General features: G+C 41.0%; 1 pseudogene; it reads left to right on the top strand.

The window, feature by feature from the left end:
- Positions 1 to 19369: 19369 nt before the first annotated feature.
- On the top strand, positions 19370 to 20478 carry Fdps-ps5 (farnesyl diphosphate synthase, pseudogene 5; annotated as a pseudogene).
- The last annotated feature ends 1271 nt before the right edge of the window (positions 20479 to 21749 follow it).

Genomic DNA, 21749 nt, shown 5'->3' with positions numbered 1-21749 from the left:
ATGCATATTCTGACATTAATTTTGGCTGTCCCCAGTCACAGTGAGTTAGGTTTGTCAGTGGCCTGACAGTCTGCTTAGTTCCTGTCCCTGTGCAGGTGTAGGATGGGCCTGACTGTGGACGCATAACCAACTGGGAACGATCAACATTATCCCTCAGAGTCCTTTCCTGTGGCACAGAGTCTGATTCCCTAGGTTTTTCCTGTTTCCCAAAGGCCAGGATCTTTTAAAGGAATTTTCAGGAAGCCTCAGTTTTACAGCCCCAGTTTTTGTACTGGAAACTCCTTTGTGCTGGCAAGTAGAGGTTCAACTGCAGTGCATGTCTAGAATCATAAACTCTGTGTTCCTATTTCAAAAGATAAACTCCCACGTCTTCCCTTTCCTCCTTACAACCAGACACTTAACAGTGGGCAGCATTAAGAAAAGGTCAATGTGGAGTTTAAGTAGCCCATTCAGAGTCACAATGGATAATACCTTCCCTGTATTTGTCTTTCTCGGTTTCCAGAGCAGGCCTGAGAGCAGTGGGAGTTATATCCTCATCCTGCATTCACACTCACAGTACAAAACATGAGAGTCAGGAAGAAGTAGATGGGCAGAGAGTAGAAGGACCGGAGTACCCAATGGATCCTTAATTTCAATGAGTATGTGAGCCGGAGATGATCAGTTTAGTAGCAGCATCTCTGGCTTCTACCATCTGGCCCTGGTAGTGGTGGATCCATGATGTAATGGCAGCTACTTTCACTACCACAGGAGTGGAGAGAATCACCTTAAATGTCCTTTCCAGGTTAGTTCTATCATCCCTCTGACTACTCACATGATCCAGAAAATATTACTCCACTTGGAGAAGGGGAAACTGCTGTTGGACCAAGAGGGTGGCTGGGTCTCCCAGATAAAATACTCTTTATGGAGAACTGAAAGGCCTATATTGAAGTGAGAAAGAAATGGTTAGAGATTTCTGCCAATTGCTGGTCCCTGAGCCTGGAAAGCAGTGGAGGCCCCACTGATCTTAGAGCCATTTGTTGGCCAACTCAGTTAGCAGCCTAGCAGTTGAGGTCAACTATTGGTAGAAGAATCCTAATAGCCTCTAGAGGGCCAAGCTTTTTTAAAGATCCCCTTTTTCAGCAGTGAGAAGCTCCCTTTCCACAGAATGATCTATAGTTTAAAAGTATACTGTGCTTTAAAAAATACTGGTGTGTAAGATTTGCATTTTTTCAAAACCTACTTTTAATAATGGTTCTTAAATGTTTTTTTTTTCCTATTCTTTTTTTTCGGAGCTGGGGATTGAACCCAGGGCCTTGTGCTTGCCAAATCCCCAACCCCTTCTTAAATGTTTTAATCTGCCTTCTAGCCCACCGCCCACCAGAAGTAGTAGAAATGAAAGGTTAATAGGACAAAGGAGGATGTGGACCTGTTTAGGAATAATTCTTTGGAGCGAATCCAATCTTCATTTCAGGATATTAGCTGTTCAGGTCGCATGAATCAACATCAGTAGCTCTATCCACTCATGAACACCGTTCATGAGTCCACAAGGGCAGTTTGATACAGAAGAAACTGTTAGGCTTTGTCAGTTGGCCTCAGCCTGTGAAAACAGGGAGAAGCCACGGAAACACTCCCAAACTTTCTTTGTTGCAGTTCTGTCTATGAAGTCACAATAGTTACCAGCAAAGACTGGCCACTAGTAGCCACAGAACATAGTCAATGCTGGCTTGTTTGGAAATGCCCTCTGTCAAATTTGTTAACCCATAACTCTTCAATTTAGCCTCAGGAAGATTTTTTTAGACAAGGACAGAAATCAGCCACAATCATTGTCAAAATAACATAAGAGCAGTCTCCAGGTCACATATTAATATTCTTTATTTCTGAAACCTCTTGAGCCAGTCCCCCACAGTTCAAATTGCCCTCATCACCATGGTCTTCCATGTTCCTACAAGGATGACCCATTAAGCTCCAACTAAATGTTTCATCTTATTTCCTAATCTAAAGTCTCAAACTCTACATTTTCCCAAGAAAAAGACACATGGTCAGACCTGTCACAGGATTGAACAACTTCTTGGGGTTTTTATTGCTATGAAAAGACACTCTGACCAAGGGACCTCTTATAAAGGAATGCATTTAATTAAGTGCTGGCATACAGTTCAGAGGCTTAGTTCATGGCAGGAAGTATATTGACATGCAGACAACCATAGTGCTGGAAAAGTAACTGAGAGTTCTAAAGCAGGAAGAGATAGGGACACTGGGCCTGACTTGAGCATCTGAAACTTAAAAGCCACCCCCTCCCTGTGACACACCTCCTCCAACAAAGCCACGCCTACTCCAATAAGGCCCTACCTTCTAAAAGTACCACTCCCTATGAGCCTATAAGGGCTGTATTCATTGAAACCATCACACCAAAGAAAGCCACTGGTCAATATAGGGAAACAGAACTGACAGAAATACACACAGACATTGTAAAGACAACAATGAGTGGCCACCAGACATTCCTACGCCACACATTGACTCTTCTGAACAGACAGGAGAATACAATGACTGTAAAAAGGATCCAAACTGAAGTCATTTTTAATAAAACTTACATTTTTGAAAAGGAGGGGTCAAATAAAATTTAAGTTCCCAAGACCTCCCTTAGAAAGTGACATCCTGCTTGACTGCAAGTGACCTTTACATGGTTTAGTGACATCTAGGTTGGCAAGTTGGAGCATGAAGGCTAGGCAAGTTGCCCAGCCACAGTTGAATAACCCAACCCAGGATAAATGGACCATGAAGACATGTTCCTAAGGAAGTCCCCATCTCTAAGTCCTAATTGATAGGATAATTTGGCATAGATGTTTATGGTTTGGAGGCATAAAAGCACTTGTGGTTTGAATATACTTGGCCCAAAGAGTGGCACTATTAGGAGATATGACCTCGTTGGAGGAAGAATGCCACTGTGGGTGTGGGCTTTGAGACCCTATTCCAAGCTGCCTGAAGATAGTCTCCTGAGTGCCTACAGATCAAGATGTAGAACTTCGAAAAATAATGTGGGGCATTCACCAGAAAAGACTGTTCAGACATGGGTTTAAGCCAATAGAAAGTCTGTATCTGCAGAGTGGTGACTACACTGTGTGTTTGGGATCCCAGTGTAACCCTGAGCCTTTCTCAAGATGAGCTTTTAAGCATAAAAACCATGGTCTGTCGTGACATACTTTAGTTAACGAGAACAGTTAACCAGAAGCAGAACTACAGAAGACAAAAAGCAAGGTTAGTACACTTTCCCAAGATTGAGAAGGCCACCAACCTTAGCACAACTCCACCATGGAGTCAGTTGTGCTAAGGTCTGGTGGCCTTCTATGTCTTGGGCTCTGTTACAGTTCTAAAGATATGTTTGTGTCTCTCAACGTAACATAACACTATTGAAACAATGGTCTCTTCCCCTCAAAGGGAGGAAAATTTCCCAGAAATCTTATTCTTGGAGAAGGAAGAAGATCCAGCTGCTGGAGAAACTTGTCTTACAGAAAGAGATTTTACATAGTTCCAACAACCTTTCAGGCCCTGTGTTAGACACTATTCTATTGCTGTGAAGAGACTTCATGACCTCATCAACTCTTAAAAGAGAAAACATTTAATTGTGGATGGTTTACAGGTTCAGAGGTTTAGTTTGTTGTCATCATGACAGGAAGCATGGTGGCACACAAGCAGACATGGTGCTGGAGAAGTAGCTAAGAGTTCTACATCCAGATCTAAAGGCAATAGGAAGAGAAAGAGACTGGGTCTGGTTTGAGCCTCTGAAATGTCAAAGCCTACCCCCAGTAACACATTTCCTCTAATAAGACTTCAACTAGTAAAGGCCACACCTCCTAATCCTTCTTAAGTAGTGCTACCTCCTGATGACTAAGCATTCAAATAAATGAACCTTGTGGGGTGTCATTTTTACTCAAACTACCATGGACCCCTTTTCAGAATGAGACTGAGGCTCAGACAAGGAAGGGTCAGTGGTGCATGGAACCATACTTTGACTGAGACTGCATACCTCTAATCCTGTATTTAAACATTCATCTCAATTCAAGACCCCAAGAGCAAACTTACAGAAGGCACTTTATTCTCTTCCTAATGTGACTACATTGAGAAATCTCCCTTTTCTGCCTTCCACTTAAAAATGTTTTAGAGATAATCCTCAGCCATGCATACTATCGATACTGTTGATTGTATCAAATGTACTTTTAAATATTAAGTTGTGGTAGAGGGAAGTGGCTTCTATTCAGTTAGTGCAAGATCCAAACATCTGCTTGATGTTCTCATGACTAAGTTCCTCTGTAGCATACGTTTGAGTACTTTGTAAATTAGTGTTGTGAGGAGAAGATGCTGAATGTCATTCAAAGAAAATGTCCTTGGTAGTTATTAATTTGAACTACTACTGTAAATACTGAGGAATTTTAATGGTTAACCCAGAAAAAATTCACTACAAAGTGGCAGTGACATGCAGAAAAGCTTGGTTTGAGATGGCTGGCTTGCTTGTTTTTGTTTTTGTTTTGTTGGGTTATTTTTTCCTTTTTGTCTTTCTTCCTTCTTTTTGGCAGGTTTTCCTATAGCCCAGGTTTGCCTATGTTGCTGACAGGTTTGCATGTAAAAAGAAATCCCTTCCTCCTTTAGAGGTGATGGTTTGGAGAAAACTTGTTGACAGGCCTTATGGGAAGGTTTGAGGAGGGCAGCCCAGCAGCCCAGTATGGAGTCTGTGGGTTTGATAGCTCCAAAGAGCAGCATCAAAAGAGGGTTTGTATAGTCTCAAGGCTTATTTATCTACAACCAGCAGATTTTGGCATTGTTTTATGGAGATGCAAATCAAGCAGACCCTACATTAGCAAAATTTTGCTTACTTGGGGATATATTTAAAACTATGGGATTTGTAAAAATTTGACTGTATCATTGAAAAACTTTAGTTAATAAGCTTCGTTCTGCTGTGGAAAAAGTAGCAATCCAGAATCCAAGAGGCAGTGGTCAACTTTTGTTCATTTATGTGATAGCTACTTAAAATATACTGTGAAAGAAGTATATTACACATAAAAGGGAGGATAATTGATTTCATTTATTCCATTAAGTTTTCCTTCAGAGTCATGATGGATAAAAATATCTGCCAGGTGGTTTTGTTTGCTACTATGGCATTCAGAGTTACAACTTAAAACACATAAAACTTCCATAGCCTGTGTTACTGCCACATTACATTCTAAACTGTATAATACAAATCACAGTTGCTCAACATGTTATTTATTTGGTTGTTCTCTTTCATATTTAAAGAAACAATAAAATATACAAGGAACATTTTATATTTTGAATAGCATCTGTATTTTTTGTATTTGTTTTCAAAATTAATAGCTTTGCTTTGTGGTAATAAATGTTTTCTTTGTTCTGAAGCCAGAGTGACTGAATCCGAAAAGGCTTTCAACCCATGCCACAAGTTGTACAAAAACAATCTAGCTTCCAGAACTCTTAGACTTTAGTTTTGTTTTTATCTCAATCACCAGACTTCTCTCCCCAGAAAGATCCACTGGAGCCTTTTATATTGTTTCCAGTGACTAGAATTTAGCCAAGATCATCCTGAAGTATATTCATTTCTCTCGTTTCAATGATTGGTAAGAAGTTGGCAGGAGGTCTGTTCCTATCTCTCTGCAAGAAGACTCTAAGCTCCTAATCCAACTGTCTTTAATACTTCCCCCTCCCATAGCTGCACAAAAACAAGAGCTACATTTCAGCCCAGGAAACAGCATGCTCAAGTGCTTATTAGAAAAAGTTCTGTCCCAAGGACACATCTTTATCCCTGCAAAGTGCCTAAAGTGAATTTGTAGAATTAGGAATCATCTTTAATTACCCAAGGTATAAATAAAGACATCGTGCAACAATTCATTAACCTGATTTTTTTTCATAGCTTCAAGAATAGGGAAAAGAATGAAAAATGGCCACGTTACAACGTCTAGATTAACAAGATGTGACATCTGTGTATTGGCTCCTAGGTTGCTAATTTTTCCATAGCAGGCTGATGCTCATTAGCTATTAGTTTATCAGTAAGAAAGCCAAATATTTACATATCCTGTTTTAAATATATCCTAAAGTAAGGAAAAGTTTTTACAGTCTGCTTGCTTTGAAACTCCATAAAACACCACCAAAAATCTGCTAGCTGTAGATAAGCTTCCAGACTATACAAATCCTCTGTGCTCTTTGGAGCTCTCAAACCCAGACTCCACACTGTGCTGCTGGGCTACCATCACTCACATATCCATCCTCCTCAACTGGTCCCTCCCAGAGCATTCCTCCTCTAAGTGATGACAATCCCCATTTGCTATATGATGGCCTCTAAGTTATTCATATTGTAAGGGATTTCTACAACAAACTGATCTCCTGAACATTTTCACATATTTATGTGCTGTGATGGAGATTTATCACAAAAGGTGTCCTACCACATTATAAATTTCTGTCTTTTTATTTCTTCGACTCTCAGGGGACTCTCCTTTGACATAATTCAAGAGATTTCCTCCTTTATGACAACTGTGACACTAGAAAAATGATTGTGACTTGCACACAAGTTTATACGTTCAAGTCCACATAGTGAGAATCAGTGTCTATGGTGGAATTGTAATCAGAAGGCATTGCCATGTAAGAGTAGCAATCTGATACTGAAGAGTAAGATAGGCTGTGTCATACAGGAGCTGGGATAAAGACTATTAGAATTGAGGATGGCAGGGTCCCACCATATATTGTTTGGGTTGGGTTGCTTCCACCACGCTCAGAGACATTGAGAGTTTTATTTTAATTATTTATTTTATGTATAGGAGTACACTGCATCTGTCCTCAGACACACCAGAAGAGGACATCAGATCCCATTACAGATGGTTGTAAGCCACCATGTGGTTGCTGGGAATTGGACTCAGGACCTCTGGAAGAGCAGTCAGTGCTCTTAACCACTGAGCCATCTCTCCAGTCTCAACACTGGGAGGTTTTACTGATCCTACCTTGGTATTTCATACACCTGTGGGTATATTAACAGAGCACCTCAGATATGAGCGGACATCCACGCAAGTGGGCTACAAGCTTGGAAAGCAAGGGCAGCTTGCAGGAGGCTACAACAGTCATTGCCTCCAGAGTCCTTGTGCCAAGGTTAATCAAAGTTAATCAACATGAGCCAGCAAAGATCACGGTTTAGCTGGAGTGTGTGGAGAACTCACGTAGGATCCAGCTTCCACTCTGCCTAATTTAGCTCATTTATTTCCTAAAACTGAAGAAGAACATAAAAGATTGTCCCCTGTACCCACAGGACTCTCTATTAGAAGCCTGGGAAAAGCTCATTTACAGTTTTACTTGTGAGTCTTGTTTTATTCTTAGTCTAGCCCAAAGTTTTATTCATTGGTTTGTAAAAGAAACTTCATTTGTCTTCTTGTTTTGTCTTCTCTACCCTTACTTTTCTTTCTTCTGCTAAATAGAACTTACTCTTTCCTAATCTCTGAGGTGTGTATTGTCATATTGTTTATTTAAAATCTTTTAGTCCCACCTCCTATTTATCCCACATTCATGCACAACCTCCCCAATATGTCTGCTTCATAATATTAAACCCCTGAGACTTCCCTGCTCTTGCTCACTCATCTCCTTGTTTTTTGTTTATACACACACACACACACACACACACACACACACACACACACACACATATATATATATATATATATATATATATACACACATATGTCGCGCCCACCTCGGCGGGCAAGGAAGACGCAACACGGTTGGATTCTTCTCAACAGCCTTTACTGCAGGACACCTTCATTGCTAATACGGGGACGTGAGCAGCAAAAGCGCTCGCCTTATATACACAACAGTATGCTAATAATCTTTCAGGGATTGGCGGGGCACGAGTCACCCCACTATCACCCCACTGTCATCCCAGCTACTTGTCCTCCAGAGATTGGCGCAGCATGAACCTCCCATTTGCATAGTACCGCCCCAGCCAGGCTGACGCCAGGTGCAAAACCCCGCGCATGCACAGTACTGTTGTTCACCACAGGAGAGCGCCAGATCATACAGCTGCCCTGAGGGGACAAGCCTGCGCATGCGCGGTAAGTTGTTTACATTCAGACGGGGCTGGCTGTCCGCACCATCTTCGCCACGCCGCTCACTATATATATATATGTATATATATATATATCACTGTGATATCTCTATATATACATACAACTCACTAATCATATTCAACCAACTTTTCTCCACACTCTCCACCTTAAACCATCCTCAGTCCCTAACAATAACTATTCTACTTTCAGGTTGATGGGTTCTTCTTTCTCCTCTTCCTCCTTCCCCTTCTCCCACTTCTTATTCTTACCAGGGTCCCCCCCCCCCGATATGTAAATTGAAATTGTGGAGTTGACATTGGAGGCCGAACTTGAATACACAGTAAATTCCAGCCCAGGAAACCCTCCCACCTCCTTGCTGGAATTTGTAACTGGCTTGATATGAGTGAGTCTTGGGCAACAGCCACATCACATTCGAAGGAGATAATTTGCACAGTTTCTCCCAATCCTCTGGCCTTTGCATTCTTTGTACTCCATCTTCCTTGATGCTCCCTGGGTTTGTCCCATCTATTGTTGAACCCGCCCAGTCATTTGTTCTCAGCACTTTGAACAGTAATACATCTCTCCATTAATTAACACCCAACTAGCACAAGAAGCTTCTCTGCCCATGGATGGGAGCAGCACTAAACTATTGATATAAACATATATATATATATATATATATATATATATATATATATATATTTAGAAGGCACTTTAATAACATGACCAGTTAGTAAAACATCAATCCATGGGTTCTTTCCTAGGATGTCGGACCCTCCCGGAGCCCCCCGTCTGTGGTTGACCCCTGTTGAGCCTTGCTGATTCATGTGGAAGTGTTTTGTTCCTAACAAAGGAACGCCCTGGCCCTGAGCAGCACTCCTGGGTGGTACACCTGGGCGATAACACTACTAATCGGTTCTGTTGTTTGTTCCTCTTTCTTTGTTCCTGAGGCATAAGCCACTTTTTCCACTGTGGTTCCTGAATTTCTCCGCCCAGTGAACTTGGGGTATATATTCCATGAATCAAGTAAAAGATTTGGCATTCACGTAACACAAATGACCCTAGTACGTTTCTTTCTTAAACCTCGCTGGCCTACGCCTGGTTCTCGGTACCATGTCGGCATGGGCACCAACACTAGGACCTATGAATTCCCTGGCCATGGGTTTTGACCATTTTTAAAGTAACAGGCATGGATTTTCTAGTGTGGAATAGACCTCAAGTACAATAAAAGATCAGTTGGTTACTCCTATAAGATGTCTAAGCATTAGTACACTACTGGACACACCTTGCCTGGTAGGACATTGTAACTTAATTTTTTCAAATCTTATTTTTAATGATGGTTCTTAAATGCCCTATCCTCCCTTCAAGCCCACCACCCACCAGAGGTAGTGGAAAAGAAAGGATACAGGGAAAATAGACCTGTTTAGAAATGGTTCTTTGTACCCTTGGCAGGGAAGGGAGAGGCAAAGATTAAAACAGAGACTGAAGGAACACCCATTCAGAGCCTGCCCCACATATGGCCCATACATATACAGCCACCCAATTAGACAAGATGGATGAAGCAAAGAAGTGCAGACCGACAGGAGCCGGATGTAGATCGCTCCTGAGAGACACAGCCAGAATACAGCAAATACAGAGGCGAATGCCAGCAGCAAACCACTGAACTGAGAATAGGTCCCCTATTGAAGGAATCAGAGAAAGAACTGGAAGAGCTTGAAGGGGCTCGAGACCCCAAAAGTACAACAATGCCAAGCAACCAGAGCTTCCAGAGACTAAGCCACTACCTAAAGACTATACATGGACTGACCCTGGACTCTGACCCCATAGGTAGCAATGAATATCCTAGTAAGAGCACCAGTGGAAGGGGAAGCCCTGGGTCCTGCTAAGACTGAACCCCCAGTGAACTAGTCTATGGGGGGAGGGCGGTAATGGGGGGAGGGTTGGGAGGGGAACACCCATAAGGAAGGGGAGGGGGGAGGGGGATGTTTGCCCGGAAACCGGGAAAGGGAATAACACTCGAAATGTATATAAGAAATACTCAAGTTAATAAAAAATAAATAAATAAATAAAAAAAAAATAAAAAATAAAAGAAATGGTTCTTTGGAACAAATACCATCTGTGTTGTCAGTAAATTAGCAGTTTAGTTCACAGGTTAGCAGCTGCAGCTTGATCCACTCACAAACATTTTGTGGATATACCAGCAATCCAGTTCAGTAGTGTAGGGATAGCAGCAGCAGTGGCAAGACATCACAGGAAAAGCTAGGCCTCAGCATGAGTCAAAGGAGGGACTAGGATCACCAGGAAAACCAGAAGTTCTTAGTTATGCTTCTCTCAAAGATGCAAAGATCATTGAAGACATGAGACCAATAAGCTTTTAGCTATACAAGCAAACCAAGTTCAGCCTCAGTCATAGTTGGTTGGGTCCTATTTATACTCCCTCCAAATACCATGTGTTTTCCACAGGTCTTGCCTCACCATGTGTCTTGCCTCAGTATGTAAATCTATCTCAGCTGACATCATTCTGCCAGTCAGTCAAGTCTGTGGAAGTGACAAGAAGCTGATGCATACCACCAGAAGTTTTTTAGTGTGTTTCTCTCTATTGAGTCCTGACAAATGGAATTCAACTACTCGATGTAAAGCAGACTAATACATGAGTGTCATTAGTGAAGAATCCTTTATCACGTGTCCGTTTCACATGCTTGCTTTAGCAGAACATCCTTTTGTAAGACCCCCCCCGACCCTTGGTCAGTGGTACTTACTTCGAGATGCCCCCCACGAACCAAAGTGAGACACCGAGATGCAGATTGATGCAAAAGTAAGAGGTTTATTTTCCTGCGCATCAGGATCCACCCTCAATTACTCCCTCAAGGTGAGTGACTAGAAGGTGACCCCAAATGGCTATTACAAACAATTTTTTATACTTTTTAGGGTCACAAGTTACATCAGCAAGGTTACAGTTCAAACTTATTGGCTAAGCATATGGACCTTTAAATCTATTGGCTAGCAAGCCTGGGCAGATCATGACACCCTTTGGAACTCTATCTGGGACTTTCCAGAGGGTCGGGTGACTATCAGGCAGTACATTCCAAGAACTGTGGGTGGAGAATGGAACTTGGCCTAGCCTTGACCAGAGGCAGGTAGATATAAGGCTGGTGAAAGCCCCTAGGGTCCTTCACTTTCACCTGTGTCTGCTTCAGTGAAATGTCCCTTCACATGTCTGCTTTAGCAAAACATCCTTTCACTGTGTCTGCTTCAGGAAAACATTCCTTCACCTGTTTGTCCCAGCAAAACACCTCCAACACAACTGATTTTCCAAAGAACCCTCAAGTTTCCACTTCAGGTCATTATTGCAGCATGCAGTGCCTAGTGCTGAGCAAAATCTTTTCTTCCCCAGCAGTCTGTATAATACCTTAGCATTATGAATGCTAGTTTGCAGAGAGAGCATTTGTTGGTCATTTGAGGTTGATGTCATTACATTCTGCATTCAAAACAAGTGATGTCTTTGAAAGATCCCCATTTGATATTAGTGCAGCCATTTCTTAAGAATGAGAATCTTTTAAGCTGGCCCTTGCTTAGCCCCTAGACATTAGACAATAGACCAGAAAGTACAGAAAGCACATTCCCACCCACTCTCTAGGAAGCTGCTGGACCATAAGAACAGATGGTATAGATCGTATTTACTGCAGGGCAATTACAAGGCAGGAAACATCTCCGGGAAACTGACTGACCACTATAGTTTGTGCTGCAGGACGAAAAATATTTGTCAAGTTAGGTGTCCTTGGTACTGACATAGCTGTGCTGATATAGTTATAGCCTCGTCCTGGGAACTCCAGGAGAGAAACATCTGCCAAGTCAGATATCCTTGGTCCTTGTCCTGGGAACCCCAGGACTGGAAAACATATATCAAGTCAGACGTCCTTGGTACTGAAATGGCTGCATTGATATGGTTGCAGCCTTGTCCTGGGAACTCCAGGATGGGAAACATCTGCCTAGTCAGATATCCTTGGCACCGGAATAGCTGAGCTAATGAAGCTGTGTGACTATATAAACCATACATTTCTGCTGTTCGAGGCTCTTCACATCCCTCCTGTATGAGGACCATGTCAAGCCCCAATGCATTGGTTTCCCAAAGTAAACCTCTTGTTTTTACATCAAGACTGAGTCCCGCTTGTTTGTGGGGTGGTGGGTGTCCTCAGGATTGGAGCAAAAGTCTCTTCAATCTGAGGGTCTTTCAGTCTTCAGCCATATTCTTATTATCTAGATGTAGTGAGCAATCTACTTCTTCCTCTTCTTCTTCCTCCTCCTTCTCCTCCTATTCATCATCCTCTCATCCTCCTCTTCCTTTTCCTCTTCCTCTTCCTCTTTCTTTTTTCTTCTTTCTTTCTTTTTTTTTTGAGAAAGTGTTTCACTATGTATAGCAGGCTGGCCTAAAACTCACGGAGATCTACCCACCACTGTTTCCTGAGTGTTTAAACTAATGGTATGTACCACCATGCCCTGCCCTATTCCTTTTTTTTTTTAATTTTGATGGTTTACCCACAACATGTTGTCCGGTTCTGTTTATGTCTATACTTGGTCCTACTCCCTCTTGTGTATGTGTATCTATATCTTTCCCACAACTATGGATATTTTCAGCCACTGTTTTACTGAATAGACTTCTATATCCATGCATCCCATCCTTCACTGTCCATAAAATGAGGGTATTTGTTCACTGAATGGTTTCCCAATGATTTTGCATACTTTCTTCATACTTTCTAGTTTTCCTTGTACTATAATATTTAAAAGGTCATATTAAATTCCCATATTTTTTCATCTGCTTTTTAAAATCTGTTTCAACCTTCAGTGGTACTTTCATTTGACTTCCTAAAATCTGTTTCTTTCTAAAAAATTCCTAATCTTAGCAGTTTTCTTATTCACATCCTATATATCCTTTCTAATCATATCCATAACTGATTATCAGCCTTTCTTGGAACATCCTAAACTTTTTTCTTAAACAATCACCTTTTGGGGTCCCAAAGAGAAATATACATATTCAGGAATCTTTAACTCCCAGAGCATTCCAGATCAGACCATACGTCAGTTCTTGGATGGGTCCTGGCTGTGATGTTCTGAAAACTTTTTCTAAAGCTGTGAAGATTTCAGGTTATTTATGTAAGTGGGATCAAGCTTTGTGAAGAATTTGAAACTTTCCAGTTTTTAGAGTTGCTAGCATCCTCATCCATAAACCTGCCTTTGGACTTTTTTTGTCTTTTCCTGTGCTGTTGTCACGTCTCAGCATGGCTCCATTCTCTCTATACCCTAACAATACCCCTTTTACAATTTTCCTGTTTGGAGAATGTTTGTGCTGGGCATTTCCAGATAGCCTAATCCTGAAAGTCTGTTTGGCTTCATCTCACTGTTTCTGGCATTAATAGAACAAAATATTTTAATTTTCTTCTTTGATTATTTGTACCTCCCCCCTCTTTCTTCCTGTCTTTGTTTTTTACAATGAGAAAGCTGGCTTCTGATCCCTGAGGAGTGGCCAGACTATGTAGTGTAATTTAGTTTTATGTGCCTTTAATCCTTGTCTCAGAGTGGAGATGTTCACGTGTCACTTTTGGCCCACCAATTGATGCCTATTTCTTTCATCTGTTCAGGAACCTGCTAATTTTTTTTCTATTTTCATAGCTTTCTAAATACAAAGCAAAAAGGGGGGGGGTGTATATACAACACACTGTGGTATATTGGGCATGTTACCATAATACCTTTTCATTATAATAAAGAGCCTTTCTAAATATCATCAAATTTTTCATTTGTGTAATGATGTGTCTGCCAATATGTGTGGGACACAAGACCTGATGGCTTTGTAGGGAGCAGTTCCCAGACATTGTTTCCCAATAATATCATTTATAGCAGTTATAACTTGAAGAACATGAGTCCTTACTAGTCATTATATTAATGTGTCACTCTATCATTAATAGTTCATTATCATATAGTTTAGCAATAATGTTCCTCTGAGCTATGCTACATATATTTGAAAGTCTCCACTCATATTGCCAGAGCAGAAGCATTGGTTAAAAACTTTGCATCTGGTATAATTTTTCTAAGAGAAAACACTATTTTATTGCTCTGAGTTTCATTTGAGACACCAAATGGATTCTATTGTTGATTAACTGATTCATTATTTTGTTTGTGACAGTTATTTTTCCATCTATACTTTATTATTTACCAGAATGGTTTTTACTTTGGAAATGATAGAAGTTTCAGTCACTGTAGGGCCACATTTGATGACTCACTTAAGCCATGTCAACTTCCTCTCCATTCCCTTCTTCTCTTCCTGTGGTTCTCCTCTGACCCCTAAGCCCAGAAACCCTAAAACCCACCTATGTCTCTTCTGCCCAGCTATTGGCTGGTGGCAGCTTTATTCACCAGTCAGAAATTATTTGGGAGCAAGGTCACATAAGTGTTACTTGGTTCTACAGGCAGACTTTAACCTTCCCTGGGGCAACCAAGTCTTGAAGAACCAATATTAGTATTAGCATACAAGCAGCGGTCTGGCCAACCCATTACAGAATTCCTTCCCTACCTGTGTTGAAATGTTGATAGGCTTGAGCTTAATCATTAATTTGAAGCTTCTAGTGTGCTTTCTATAAGGCGACCTTGTTGCTTTGCTCATAGGGTAGGTATGTATATATTGACTGACAAGAAGATACAAATCATATATTATTTTACTACCATTTAGACCAACAGCATACTTTCACACCATAGCTAATAAAGATGTGTACTTAAAATGGTAAGATGTCAGCATCATCTGTCCTGTTAAATGGAAAAGAAAGGATTGAAGATCAATCTTTTTGGGTTTCCCCAGGTAGTTCTCACTGCCCCAAGTTTGATAAACTGGTGGATATGTCACGCATAACCTGACTTCACAGACAACTACCTAATTTCTGAGCTAATGAAGCAGCAATTTTTTAAATATGGTTCTTTATGGTAATTTGCAATAGCTTTAATAATCTAAATTCTGTTTTACTACAATTAAATGTTAATATAGTAGGTGAAAAATGTCTACATATTTATCAACTAGCCACTGTCAACTAAGATGTGTCAGAATTCTCTAGAACCCTCTTAATTCTTCTACAGACTGAGAAGGTTGTATTTAGAAATAATATACAAATATGCATGCAATTGTGAACAGAGAGGCTATGCATGTAAAGGAGAGCTGAGAGGGTGAATGGAGGGTTTAGAGGGAAGAAAGGAAATAGATAGATATTATATTATAATCTCAAAGATAAATTTTAGAAAGAATGAAATAAAGAGATTGGACTTTAATTCAGACATTTTAAAATGCCTTTTGTTCTGACTTCTGTCCTCTGCTTAGGTTTTAAAATATTGAGCTATTATGTTACTTCTTGCTGTCTTCTAGTAGGGTGGAACCAGTTTCTCTGCTCAAAGGGCTTCAATTTCTCTTTTCTCCAACAATTTGTTTTTAATAAGAGAGAAATTTAGTGGAAAAGGGGATCATGTGTAGCAAGAAAAAACTCAAAACTAAAGAAAATTTAGGTTTTGTTTTGTTTATTTTGAAACAAAGTCTCTTTCTGTAACCTAGGATGGCTTGGAAGTCACCATGAGGTTCATGCTGTCCTTGAACATTCTGTGATTCCCCTGCCTTAGCCTCACAATTGCTGGAAATGTACATGTGTCAATACATGTGTCAATCCCATTGACTTTTTCTTTTCTATTTTTCGGAGCTGGGGACCGAACCCAGGGCCTTGCACTTGCTAGGCAAGCGCTCTACCACTGAGCTAAATCCCCAACACCCCCATTGACTTTTAAATCTCAGAATAGTCATCATTGGCTCTCTCTCTTTCAGAATCATCAGGCTGGCAGCCTACCCCCTGGGTAGCCAGGCTGCTATCTCTGTCATGCAGAAAATGGAATCCTTATGTACTATTTATGAACATAAAAATTCACAACCATTTTGGAATCACTAGTGATTCCTCAAATAATTAAACATAGAACTACCATATGGCCAAATATCCTTCCTTCTATATAAATCTAAGAAGGGAAAATTAAAATGCATCTAAGCAAAACATGTACTATATATATATCATATATATACATATATATCAGCATTATTCATAATAGCTCAATGTAGGACAACAAAATGCTCATCAAAAGCTAACAAAATATAAAAATGGTATGTCTAATGCATTAGTCATATTTTCATTACTATAATACAAATAAACTTAAAAAGATGATATAGTTTTGGAGGTTTCAACCCATGATCAGTTGAATCCACTATTTTGTACCTGTGATATCCAAGTACATCATTGTGTATGTTCATAGGGAGGAAGTGGCACACTTCCTCCAAGAAGACCACACCTCCAAATAGTGTCAACTCCTAATGAGCCTTTGAGTGCTATTTTCTTTCAGTCAACCACAACCCCATCCTTAACCCAGGAGCTATCACCAACTGACAAACACTCACAAGAAAAAATCTGTTTTTTCCAGTAGAGCCTCACTGGGTACACAAACTACACTAAAGGGCAGGCTCCAGGCCCAGCAGTAGATGGCATACACAGAATGAACTCAGCAGCAGTTTTGGATATGTTTTGTTCCAAAATGCTTTGTTTGGACTGTTGGGCACCTTTTGCCTTTTAGGTTTTTTGCTTACATATTGCGGTTTTCTGATTGTACGTTTTTATGAGTTTGGTGTGTGTGTGTGTGTGTGTGTGTGTGTGTGTGTGTGTGTGTGTGTGTGATGCTTTTTCTTTCTTTGGACTTTTGTTTTCTTTTCTGGTTTGGCTTTTTTATTTGAATTTTTCTAGAAAGAGAGAGAAAGAAGGCATGGAGATGGAGCAGTAGAAGGATCTGGAAAGTGATGAGGGAGAGTAAGCCATGATCAGAATGCATTGTATGGGGCAAGTGTATTTGTAATTTTAAAATAAGAAGCTGGCTTGAGTCTCAGAAAATGGGTTTTAAACAATCTTGAGACTGTGAAAGATTATGAGAACTTTTGAAGTTGGATTAAATGCACTTTAGATTAGTGATATATGGCTGCAAGTCTATGAGGCCAGGGAGTAGACTAGTAGTTTAAATGAGATGTTTCCCGTAAGTCTCAAGCATTTGAAAATTTGGTCCTTAGTTGGTAGACTTGAGAGATATGGCCTTGCTAGAAGAAATTATGCTGCTTCCAATGTGCTTTCAGCTTTGTTTTTCAATTCAAGACATGAGCTCTCAGCTGCTGTTTCAATTGTCTGCCCCCTGCTCCCTCCACTTCAGCATCAAGAACTATTAAGCCTCTGGAACTATAAGATCAAAATAAACTTTTTTTCTATAAGTTATTTTGATCATAATGTTTTATTACAGCAATAGACAAGTAACTAAGACGTAAGATATACCTTTGGAAAATGGTATCAATTTATAAATACATAACCATGTGAGCATCAAATGACCATGCTAACATATCCAGAGTTAGTTCAGTAGAGCAGATCAATAATATTAATATGAAAAAAAATTAGCAGTGGTAAAGCACAACAGTAAGCACTATAGGAGTTAAAATAAAATCTTGTATTGTCAATGTGTTAATAAATTGGTTTTGGAGACAAAACTTCTTATGCAATGTGGCAACTCTTGTAGACAGTTTGGAAAGATTTGTAAATCTGGCATTGGATAGTAAACTTCATCACTACAAGGACTGTACACTTCAATTTTGACAGCTATATATTGTTTGGTTTTAGACCCCAGAACAAGGGACTGAGGTGCATATTTTACATATCAAAGCAGACTTGGTTATTCCTGAGGGTGGGATTTATCCTCCTCTCCACCAGCCTAATCCTGAGAGTAGGGTCTATTTCCTTTTTCTCTGGTCCTGGGACCCCCAACTCCTCCTCCAATTACCAAGACCATGGTCCTAAGAGTTTCAAATGTATACCGAAGAAAAAGGTTTTCTCCCTAAACTCTTTAACTTTCCCTTCTGCTCCTAACACCCAGGTGTTCTCTCAGAACCTGCATCCAGGAAAGCTCCAACACAGTCACCCACGGGTGCTCTGACCAGCCTCCAGACTGCTTCAACTTGGCCATGCACTCCTACCACCAGACGGTCCCACAACCTGGACAGCAATGAAACACCCAGCCCTTCCCAGACTTGGCCAACATTCCAGCTTTTTTTTTTGCCCACACCCTGGACCTGTGCCCCAATGTCAGCAGGAAATATTCATAGATGATTATTCATTGGTTTCAGACCCAGAACAAAGGACTGAGGTGCATATTTTACATATCAAAGCAGACCTGGCCTCCAGGTTCTCCCAGCTTCCTTAAGTCCCTACCTGGCATACCCTGCCACCAACCCTGAACTTTCCAGCCCAGGGCCTGGGTTCAATGTTCTTATCCTTCCCTTCTCTCTGTGTGTGCCCTCTCCCTTTCTCTGCCCCCTACCCCAACGTTTACCAAAGTGACTTCTGTGGCCTTGGTCCTTGGGGCCAGTGAAGTCCCCTGAGAGAATCTTCCCAATAAACCTGCCTTTAATATATTCTAATCTGCTTGAATTGGCTTTTTTTTTCACCTAAGGAGATATAACCTACCAGTCAGTATGTTACCATGTATAGTACAATGATAAATCCTGTCACAATTTCTAACAATTTAAATAGTGCATATTAATTCTGGGGCTTTATTTCAGTCTCATCAGAAAGTGCTTTATTACTGTGGTGATCACATGCATGAATAACTCCATTTTGGCAGTACCAGCAGATTTTTTTTCTAGCTTTTTCAGTCCTACATGGCAAACCCAATAAGAAATCCATTTCCAATATTCTTCTAGTCAGCCAAAGTATACCAAACTTCAAATAGAACAGTGGTTCTCAACCTTCCTAATGCTGAGACCCTTTAATATACTTCTTCATGTTGTGGTGACCCCAAGCATAAAATTATTACCGTTACTACTTTATAACTGTAACTTTGTTGCTGTTAAGAATTATGATGTAAATGCCTGATATGTTAGACATCTGATATGTGACCCCTGTGAAAGGGTCATCTGACACTCCAAGGGGGTCACTGAAAGACCTCTTGAGCAGGGAGACCCTCACTCAAGTCTCCGGATGACACGACCCCCCAGGAACTCACATAAGACCATCCTTGCTGTAATCACATGAGGTTTATTGATAGGAACCAGTGCACTGGGGTCAAGACTCGTATCCCACGCAGGGGTAGAAGAGCTCGACCCTGAGTAGCTGAGATAAGGAGTACTTAAAGGAAGAAGCCACAACCCAAGGGAGTAGGGATGGCGTCATTAGAAAATGTCGAGAATACTGGTCAAAAATCACAAGGAGGGGGAGTATCCGCGTTGAAGCACAGAGCATTTAGCTCCTCTGTCAGAATGAATGGGGACCAGAAATTGGATGTTTATAACCAAGAAAAGCAGAATTTCATCCAGCACTTCTCCCAGATTGTCAAGGTGCTGACTGAGGATGAACTGGGACACTCAGAGAAGAGAGATGCTATTACCCGGCTCAAGGAGGTCCTGGAGTACAACACTGTAGGAGGCAAGTACAATCGGGGTCTGACAGTGGTACAGACCTTCCAGGAGCTTGTGGAGCTGAGGAAACAGGATGCTGAGAGCCTACAGCGGGCCCTGATGGCGGGCTGGTGTGTAGGACTGCTCCAGGCTTTCTTCCTCATATCAGATGACATCATGGACTCTTCCCACAGTCTCCGGGGGCAGATCTGCTGGTATCAGAAGCCGGGCATAGGCTTGGATGCCATCAACAATGCTCTGCTTCTGGAAGCCTCCATCTACCACCTGCTGAAGTTCTACTGCAGGGAGTAGCCCTACTACCTCAACCTGCTGGAACTCTTTCTACAGAGTACCTATCAGACTGAGATCGGGCAGACTCTTGACCTCATCGCAGCACCCCAGGGCCAAGTGGATCTTGGTAGATACACTGAAAAGAGGTACAAATCGATTGTCAAGTACAAGACAGCTTTCTACTCTTTCTACCTCCCTATCGCAGCTGCCATGTACATGGCTGGATTCGATAGGGAGAAGGAACATGCTAATGCTCTAAAGATCCTGCTGGAGATGGGCGAGTTCTTCCAGATCCAGGATGACTACCTTGATCTCTTTGGAGACCCCAGTGTGACGGGAAAGGTCGACACTGACATCCAGGACAACAAATGCAGCTGGCCGGTGGTTCAGTGTCTCCTACGAGCCACTTCTCAGCAACGCCAGAAAGTAGAGGAGAATTATGGGCAGAAGGACCCAGAAAAAGTGGCGCAGGTGAAAGCACTGTATGAGGCGCTGGATCTGCAGAATGTGTTCTTCAAGTACGAGGAAGACAGTTACAACCACCTCAAGAGTCTCATAGAGCAGTGCTCTGTGCCCCTGTCCCCATCCATCTTCCTAGAACTAGCAAAGAAGATCTACAAGTGGAGAAAGTGACCTCGAATTGTACAGGCTGAGAGGGAGAGGTCTCAATAAATTATTGTTCAACAAAAAAAAAATCACAAGGAGAAGTTTCCTGTCTCTCAAGATTGCTTTTAAGATTGTAATCTAACTTTATGGTCAGCTAGTTCCTGGGAGAAGCTTCTTGTTATCTTTACTAGGTCAGGATCACTTACTTACTTAAGGGCTTATCTTAAGCCCTTTTATCTAGTTCCTGGGAGAGTAGGCTCAAGAAATGTGACCTTTTACCTACTTACAGGCAGAGAGCAGGGTCTGGAATTTGAGGTATTTAGGGCTCCTTAGGGGTGAGATAGCATTTTTAAACTTCTGACTTCTTGGCTGTATTTTTTACTCTTTCAGTCACAACCTCCCAAGTTGAGAACCATTGGTCCAGTGAAATATGACCCAGACCTGTGAAAACGGTCTTAAGTTGTGGGCACTGAGAACACTCAGAAAGGTTTTTGGTTCTACATATATTATTCCAGTGAGATTTAACATATACAGCAGAACAATGGGAACCCTCAGGTTTCAATTCATACTGGGCACTAATGAAACAGACTCAAGTATTTAGCCCCAGTTTTGTGAATCAAGGACTTTTCATCTAGCCAACAGTTTTGTAGATGGAAGAACCTGGGGTTCAATATCTCTGAAAGTGCCAATAACTACCTTTTCATTTAAAGCATATTTCTACTAGGGCAATTGGAAAAAATGTTATTCATAAACAAGGCCCATTGAGTCATATTATAGGTATTGTCATGTGAATGAAAACTTCTTAATCCACAGAAGGCAATAGTATAAAAAAGAAGGGATAATAAATGCTCAAAACTGTTTCATGTGTCACCAGTTTCTAAAATGGACTCACAGTCATGATATCTGCAATAGCTTGGGCCATAGCAGGAATGAATTTGATGACCACCTACAAATTTTCAGCTCCTGTTATAGATTTTTATAGCACGTAAGAGAATAAAAATCTTTATTCTTCCAACTAATACCTACATTAAGCATTATAGAACAGATTTGAGTTTTCCTTCCTTTTCCTGAGATTCTGTTTTCTCTGTGTTGAACCAACCAAGAAGAGATGGGAAGGGGAAAAAATCAAAGAATCAATGTTCCACAAACACTGTTTTTGGGCCAAGAAATACAGGCAACAATTCTTAGTACATGTGGGATACACTCTGATGTGAGAATATCATTTAATGTGTGTATAACTTTCTAATATCATGTTGATCCTCACTCAAAATGATTCTCAACTCCCACATATCTCCAGT

This window comes from Rattus norvegicus, chromosome X (assembly GCF_021556685.1).
Source record: "Rattus norvegicus strain SHRSP/BbbUtx chromosome X, alternate assembly SHRSP_T2T, whole genome shotgun sequence".
Lineage (NCBI taxonomy): Eukaryota > Metazoa > Chordata > Mammalia > Rodentia > Muridae > Rattus > Rattus norvegicus.
Note: the sequence above shows the minus strand (reverse complement) of the source record. Positions and strands in the feature narration are given on the sequence as shown.